Raw genomic sequence first — 9,229 nt, forward strand, 5'->3', positions numbered from 1 at the left:
AAGAAAGATATAGATCATAAACGAAAGAAACGTCTAGTCTATAAGTGCACACACTGTAAAAGAATATGCAACTTAGAACCATTTTATTTTGATAAATTTAAAAGATCAAACGGCAACAACCTTATATCTTTTGAAACTAATGAAACTGGGCCCAAGAAGATATGAGCACCAAAGGTGAAACTTTAGTGTTTTATAGGTATGCTTTGCATCTTGGAGATTTGATGATTATTAATTAATTACGAAGTTTTGCAAAGCAATAATATACTTCTAAAGTATACAATATCTATAAAGTCTCTGGTCCGAGGATGAACGATGATGGAAAATTTTCAACCGTTATGATCAAAGCAAATTATTTGAGAATATCTCAAAGTTGATGATCATTAGTGATCGTTTAAATGGCCATGTCTTTAGCAGACTTGTTCATTTTGTTTTTTATACTAACTCTCGCATCCAACGATGTGTATAGAAGGATACACCATAGTATATTTGGTATTTCCCTTTAAGAGAATGATTTATCAAGCCTTCTTGATAAAATAGGTATATATTATTTTAAGGTGAAAATAATCGAAAAACTTTGATTAAACCCTTACAATAATGAATTTGATTTTTCTCATCTCAATAAAATTATTTTTCTAACCCATAAGATGAATATTTTAGTATTTCATAGCAATAGGTGTAAATAATGCCAAGCAGGGGTGCATCATACAAAGCCCAAAATAATATATGTTGAATTGGGCTAAAATACTCGATTGGCACCAGTATCAAATCGATTAGATCATGTGAAAATTCTTAAATTCGAACGTTAGAGCTTACCACAATGGCTAGTTGGGTGAGACATAAATGCAATGGCTATTTACAACGGCTAGCTCTCAAATTTTACTATTTCTAATCGATTAGCACTAGTATCCATTTAATTAGACATAAGCTATAAATAGAGATAAATTTCTCATTATTACCATCTCATCATTTCTTACTTGTGTATTGCATTCGAAACATATTAGCTCTCTCACTCATCAATCATCACCTCAAAAAATGGCCTCAAAGAGAACTCGTTCCTCCAAAGCCACATCCTCATACTTCTCCAAAGTCTTCTCTTCCCAAGTTCAAGAAACCAATTTCAACCTTTACTATACCGATAAAGATCTATTTGTTTCTCACTAATTGGATGAAGATTTCTTCAAGAACTACTCTTTCATGGAAGCCTTCAACTTTGTCGAGTTAAAGGATTTTTTTAGAAGCCTAAAGAGAGGTACCTGAAACTAGTGAAAATGTTCTACGCCAATCTTTCCTACAAAGATGACATCATCAAATCCAAGGTAAAGAAACACTTTATTACCCTATCTCTTGAAGATTTTGCTCAAGTGTGCAACCTACCCTTCATGGAACAAAATTATAATCAAATGGATTTTGAAGGTAATGAATTTAATTTCGAAATTCATGCTCATTCCTTTCTGATTGATTCGACTTCTAGAATTCCAACTCCTTTCAACGTTGGCCTCATTCGCCTAAACAGCAGATTGATTCACTAGAGTAAATCATGTGTTTTCCCAAGAAAAGGTAGTCATAGCACCATCCAAAAATCACGCATACCTACAGTTTGGTTCTTGGAAAATCAAATTGTGAAACATTGGGCAGACGTCATTCTTCACCACATGCTAGATAGCAAATGGAAAAACAGTACCTTACCCTATGCCAAACTAATCATCAAAATCTTAAGCTATTACGACTATCAATTTGGAGAAGAAGAACCAGCCTTTATGCATACATAGACTAGGCAAGTTGTTATAATCAAAATGGGATTTGTTATTCAAGAAGGGGAATTGATTCCTCAAACATAAAAAAACAAGACAGTGAAGAAGCAACATTTCTCCATCCTCCTCAAACACCATTAATGACATTCAATAAGAGCAAAGGGGGAGAGTAGAGTATATTCTCTATCTAACTTAGGGAGAGTTTAATTACTCCAAATATATTAGTGCTATTTTCTTTTACCACCTCATCTGAGAGATGTGTCGCCATAAAAAAAAGGGGGGAATGTAGAAATTTGTTTGGCAGATGATATATTTTTTACAAGGACAACAACTTTTGATTATGACAACTAATTGACGGTGACAAATGTAATCTGACTAGTCAAACATAAACTGTTAAGTGGATAAATATGTAAATCTAATTATTAGGGTTTGATGGACTTGACTATATGATAATGGCAACCAAATGGAATATAAGTTCAAGTCTCATCTCAAGTGAACTCTAGCAAGTGTCTACTAAAGAAAGCATATAACAAGGTGTTGAAGTGCAAGAAATCTCTACTTTAATTAGTACGAGTGAATATTTTGTAAAGCATAAGGGCACTCTCGTAAATGTACATGGCTAAAAGCACACACACTAAAACATATTTTCAAACAGATTTTTATCAAGAAAACACCTTGAAAGATGTCCAGAAGTTGTGCCAGAGAATTGGGAGTTGTCAGAATACACTTGGCAAAGTTTTGACTTTTTTAATCGATTGTGAAATTAACCTAATCGATTAACTCGGTTCAAATTTGAGTTTGAAGAGATTAGAACAGCATCTTAATGATGTGAAAGGACTAGATATTTATTATTTCCTATTTTGAACTTATAATCAATTATATTTTGAATATCTAATTGATTGGTATTAGGTACTAGTCAATTAGTATATCATAAAAAGCATTAATTTCAAATTCCTTTTTGAACCAACCTCTAGCCTATATATAGAGGTCTCTTCCCTCATTGCAAATCATCTAGAATCATGTTTTGACACTCTCACTCTTTCTCTCTCTCTATATATACTTTTTCTTTACTTTCTATTACTAATATTTTAGCTGAAGTGTTTCTGTGAGAAAGTTCTTTTGTGAGTGAGGATAAGTTGTAAGTTCTTTTATATTTCCTCTTAGAGAGACAAAATCGAGGTCTTCTTGTATTTAATTATTCTCCACCAAGAATGCGTGAAACTTCGTTTTTCGCACTCCCGAGTTGAAGACTAATTAAATAGGGGCAAATGTCTACCCCAAATTTGTCTGGACATTTTACTATCTCATATGTTTTCTAGTACCACTTTATTTCGAATAAATAAAATGGTACATTTGATAGTAGAGCTTGTGTAAGGAATATGAAGGTGAGGTCTTGAGTTTGAATCTCACCTCTTCTATATTTTGGTTTCTTTTTTCTCCTTTTTTGCTTTTTGTCACATTATTTTATTATTAGTACTTTTTAGATTTTATTTTTTATTATTAATATTATATTCTTATTATTGTAGTTCTTAGAATTAGAGTATTAGATTTTATATTTTAATTTTAGTTCCTATTATTATAGTTATTAGGATTAGTTTTAATTTTAGATTTATTATTATTATTATTATTACCGTCATTATTAACATGAGATTTTATTTAATTGTCAGGATTAGAATTTTTAGATATTTATTATTATTAATAGTTGTAATATTTTGGTTATTATTATATTTTCATTACTATTATTGGATTTATTTATTATTATTATTATTATTAACATTTTATATTATTTTAGCGTCATTATTATTTTATATTTCAGATTTAGATCATATTTTTATTTTTACTATTATTATTTGTTTTAACTTATTTAGTTTTTTTTCATTTAGTAGGTTTAATTTTTATATTAGATTAGAATTATGTTATTATTAGGTTTCAAATTGATATTATTATTTTTTAGATTTAAATTTATATAATTTTTAATTGGTTAATTTATCTAAAAAATAATTTAAAAAAGGGTAAAAAAATCTAATATTAACTTAATTTTTGGAGAGAACTAGTGTAGATACTCCACAGCAAAATGGTTTGTCTGAAAGGTTTAATCGAACTATTTTGGAGAGAGTTAGATGCATGTTTGCTAGTGCTGGGTTAAAGAAGGTGTTTTGGGCTGAGGCTGTTTTGACAACAACATATCTGATAAATAGATGTCCTTCGACTATGTTAGATATGAAGACACCCGAAGAAGTTTGGTCGGGACATCCACCAGATCTCGACAAACTGAGATTATTTGGCTGCGTAGCCTATGCTCACATTAGGCAAGATAAGGTCGAGCATAGAGCTCCGAAATGCATGTTCATGGGATACCCTGAAGGAGTCAAAGCTTATAGGCTATGTTGCCTAGAGCCGGGTCACTGGAGGAGTATTACTAGTCGAGATGTAGTTTTCAATGAAGCTGAGATGGATTTCAAGAAAACTAATGATGTTGGTTGAAGTACATAAATATCTGACGAAGAGTTGGAACATGTTGAGATTCCTGTTGAGGTGGAGCATATTGGTGCTGAATTGCATATCCCAGATGAAGTCGAAGAAGAAGCAGAAGATGTCGAGGAAGTTGAGGAAACTGTCGATGACTACCTATTGTCAAGAGATAGGTCGATAAGAGTTACCAAGCCACCTCAGATACTTGGGTATACAGATCTTATAGCTTATGCCTTAATTTCTGCAAGTGAGGTTCTAGACGAAGAACCTATATACTATAAGGAAGTTATGAAGAGTCGAAATAAGACAGAATGGATGAAGGCCATCAATGATGAGATGAAATCTCTTCATGATAATCACACTTGGAAATTGATCAAGAAACCTGCTGGAGCAAGGTTAGTCAGCTGTAAATGGATTTTCAAAGTTTAGGAAGAAATCAAAGGAGTGGCGTCGGAAAGATACAAGGCAAGGTTGGTCGCAAGGGGTTTCACTCATAAAGAAGATGTCAACTTCAATGCTGTGTTTTCTCCTGTTGTGAATCATAGGTCCATTCGAATGTTACTTGCCATGGTAGCATAGTTCGATCTTGAATTGGAACAAATGGATGTGAATACTGCGTTCTTGTATGGTGACCTAGGTGAAACAATCCTGATGAGGCAACCTGAAGGGTGTGTCGAAAAGGGGAAGGAAGATTATGTATGCAAACTAAAGATATCTTTATATAGGCTGAAATAATCTCCTCGACTGTGGAATATGAGATTCGACAAGTTTATGGCATACATAAGTTTCATTAGAAGCCAATTCGACAACTGTGTTTACTTCCGATTTTGACATAGTAATTCATTTGTTATTTTGTTTCTTTATATGGATGATATTCTCATAGCAAGCAACAATGTCAAATATGTGATGAGGGTGAAGGCTGAACTCAATAAAGAGTTCGATATGAAGGATCTGGGAGCTGCATCCAGGATTCTTGGGATTAACACGAAGAGGTAGAAAGCAGTCGAAATTATGCTTATCTCAAGAGGCATACCTACGAAAGATTCTCGAAAAGTTTGTTAAGTCGAATTTAAAGCTTGTTGTGACTCCGACAAACCCTCAATTCAAGTTGAGTATAGATCAGTGTCCCAGTATTGATATCGAAAGAGCTTATATGAATAGCATTCCATATGCTAATATAGTAGGTTCTTTGATTTATGTTATGATCTGTACTAGACCTGATATAACATATGCAGTAAGTCTTGTAAGCAGGTACTCCCTCCGGCCATAATTATAAGCAAAGATTCTCTTTTTAGGTTCATTGAGTAATGAATGTATCTGGTCTACATAAAAGATCAGATACATTCATTATTCAATGGACCTAAAAAGAGAATATTTGCTTATAATTTTGGCCGGAGGGAGTACATGGTGAATCTTGGAAAGGCTCACTGGCAAGCATTGAAATGGATTATAAGGTACATAAATGAGTCTTAAAATAGAGTCCTAATTTAAGGTGGAGCCTTGGGTGAAGATAGTAAAGTAGTAATTGAAGGATATTTCGATTCTGACGATGCGGGTTGTATAGATTCCAAAAACTCTATTTCTGGATATGTTTTTACTATATTTGGCACAACAATTAGTTGGAAAGCAATACTTCAGAAGGTTTTTGCTTTATCAACCACTGAAGATGAATATATTACCCTCACTGAAGCTGTGAAAGAAGCATTATGGCATGAAGGTTTTGCAAAGGAGATGAAATTTCATGGTCGAGGTATTACTGTTAAATGTGATAGTCAAAGTGTTATACACCTGTCGAAGAACTCAACATATCATGTGCGAAAAGCACATCGATGTAAGGTTGCATTTCCTTAGAGGAGTAATCCAGCGTTGAGAAGTCTAAGTGCTGAAAGTATCGACGAATTATAATGCTGCTGATATGATCACCAAGACATTGCCTAGCTGTAAGTTTTTCCACTGTATGCAGTTGATAAAGCTGCATGAAGAAAGCTAGTTTGTTCTTCGATGTTATAGCATTTGTTCCAAGGTGGAGATTTGTGAGAATTGGATCGAACTCTACTAGGTCGAAGATTAGCTCCTGGTTCGACAAGATTTATGCATGCCTTCGAAGTATGTTCACATGTCGGTGTTGAAGGCCTACATACTGTAGTCGAAGTGTGTTCTAGTATGTGGGGAACGAAAAGCAAGGGGTGTTATTATTTCGAATTGGACCTGTTTGTTATGTGCAATTGTTTAAATTAGCTTGTACCTTAAGTTGGCTTGTAATGGGTATTTATGAAAAAGCCCATTAGTTTAGTATGTTAGGTTTATTATAAATAGCATACTAGTCTCTCTTCATTGTATATTGTAAATCCTAATTTAGGGTGAGAGGGTTATTTATTATTCTTGTAACACTTGTAATCTTGAAGAAAGAAAAAGTAAAGAATAGCAGCTATAACTAATCCTTGTTGTTCTTCTTGTTTTATCATCTTTTCTACCCTTGTGTGTTTCTTGATCACAAAGAAACAGTTTATACTTTGTTCATCGAGGCATCATTTCCACAACACTTAGGAATGAATACAATATGGTGGCGACTTTGTAATTTTCCGGTCGCAACAAAGTGAAAGAAAGCTCTACCTTAATTAGCACGGGTGAATATTTTTTAAAGCATAAGAGCGTTCTCGTAAATGTACATGGCTAAAAACACACACACTAAAACATCTTTTCAAACAGATTTTTATCAAGAAAACATCTTAAAAGATGTCTTGAAGTTGTGCCAAATGAATTGGGAGCTGTTAGAATAGCTCCTGGAAAAGTTTTGACTTTTCTAATCAATTAGCCCAGTTCAAAATTCAGTCCCAAGCGATTAGGATAACATCTTAATAGCTGAAGTGTTTCAGTGAGAATTTTTTTTTTGTGAGTGAGGATAAGTTATAATTATGGAAGGGTAGAATTATAAAACTCAACAAGGGAATATTTTGTATACACCTTAGTTGGGGGATTGCATGATCAAGCTCTATTTTAGGTTTGAGATCAGCCTGTGATAAAATCTCTTTAGGTTCTTGGTTAACCCGTGGTAAAACCAATATTAGTTTAAAGCTTAGCATGTGGTAAAAGCTTGGATAAGTTTCAAGATTAGACTAGTATTAAAATCTACCAAGATATTAGTTAGCCTGCGTAAAACCAAGGTTTAAGGCTTGTGAGCTCAAGTCTTGATAAAAGCATGCAAATTTTGTTTAGAATCTTGAAGACTGACTATTCTAAGACTCTGGTAGAAAGAGGACTGATTCCTTCAATCTAGTTTGTGGAAAGAAGACTGACCGCTTCAATCCACCATTTGGAAGAGAAGACTCAATTGCTATATTTCTAGTCTACTATTTGGTTGAAAGTGAACCAATTTCCTTGTATAGGGGGTTTTGTGAGTATTTACTACTAAAAGCTCTTAACGTTTATTAAATACTCTCAAGATCAATTCTTGGAGAAATGAGTATGTCCTTTTGTTTTGACCGGACCTCTATAACTCTTGGTGATCTCTCTTTTACCTTAACTATTTATATTATGGAATTTACTTTCTGCTAATTAATGTTTAAAATGATTTTAAACCCTAACTTTAATCAACAACTTTTGTTAAAATCACCTTTTTCTTAAACACACAATTCACCCCCCCTTCTTGTGTGTGAAGTCAGAGGTCCAACAATCTTGTCATCTCCACTGAAGCAGTTAGTGACTTCCGCATAAGAGAAGTGAGTTGCCCTCAAAGTCTAGTGTACTTCACAAAGTGGGTCAAAGCATGGCCTTTTCAAAGACCATTACTGCCAACATTTTGAAATTCTTCAAAAAGAAACATTTTGGAAAGGTGCATAATCCCTCAATCCACCGTGACGGGTAATGATACACAATTCATAGATAAGAACTTGAAAAAGCAATTGGACGGCTTGCAGGTCAAACAACACTTCACGTCAGTTGAATACCCTTATACCAACAAAAAAGCAAAAGCAAAAAACTAATTTTTATTAAAAGACTTGAAGAAGCTAAGGGGAACTAGGAAGAGGATCTCCTGCATATTCTTTAGGACTATAGGACTATACTACATTCAACAATGGGCAAGACACTTTTTTTGATTCACTTATGAGACTGAAGTTTTCATTCTTGTTGAAATAGGAGAACTTAAGTGTAGAATCGCACATCCTCTACCAGAAGGTGATAATTCATAAGCTATTAGTGAGGAGGTAGACCTTTTGGAAGAGAGAAGAGTGGAAGTTGCCCTCATGAATATCCTTGTAAAGGAAGAAGTTGCAGTCAAATACAACAAACGAGTTCTACCTCAGGAGTTCTAGTAGGCAGACCTTGTACTGAGATGAGTCGATGTTTGAGGGAAGAATGTTGGAGATGGAAAACTTGATGCCAGCTAGGAAAGGTTTTACACGGTCAAGGCTAGCACAAGAAATACAACTTACACTCTAGAGACTTTGTCTGGAGAATCAATCACACGGATGTGGAATATTGCCAAACTCAAGCGGTATTTCGGTTCAATTTTCCCCAACTTGTTTGAACACGAATAAAAAATGATTATTTAAGGCAAGACTTTTGATATAATTAAATGAAACACTTTTGTTGAAATTATATGATTGTCTTTCCACGACCGACTGTATGTTAATATATTGTCTTTTCTTTCGTGAAGGTAGTACATCTGAATGGTTGACTTCCTCTTCATAGGCCAAGTTCTCCCAAAAGGCAACTAAGTCATCTTCAATGACTCTTCCTCCGAGATCAAAAAGTTAGAGGTGAAGGCATATGTTTTCTGAGCGCGAAAGAAATGGTCTAGGGTCCAACATTTCTTAATCATATTTGTACATTTAACCGGCTCCGAACAATGGGAAAAAGATGGAGAAGGATCGTCTTCTAGAAGGATGCAAAATGCAGAGTGAGCCTCTCGATTCTAGGGGGTTACCAAGAAATAATGGTCCTTGAAGTTTTTCCAACAAAGCATAAGCATCAATTATCCCCGATCTCCGCTAGAAGTGTGTGTG

The sequence above is a fragment of the Vicia villosa genome, linkage group LG1 (assembly GCF_029867415.1).
Source record: "Vicia villosa cultivar HV-30 ecotype Madison, WI linkage group LG1, Vvil1.0, whole genome shotgun sequence".
NCBI lineage: Eukaryota > Viridiplantae > Streptophyta > Magnoliopsida > Fabales > Fabaceae > Vicia > Vicia villosa.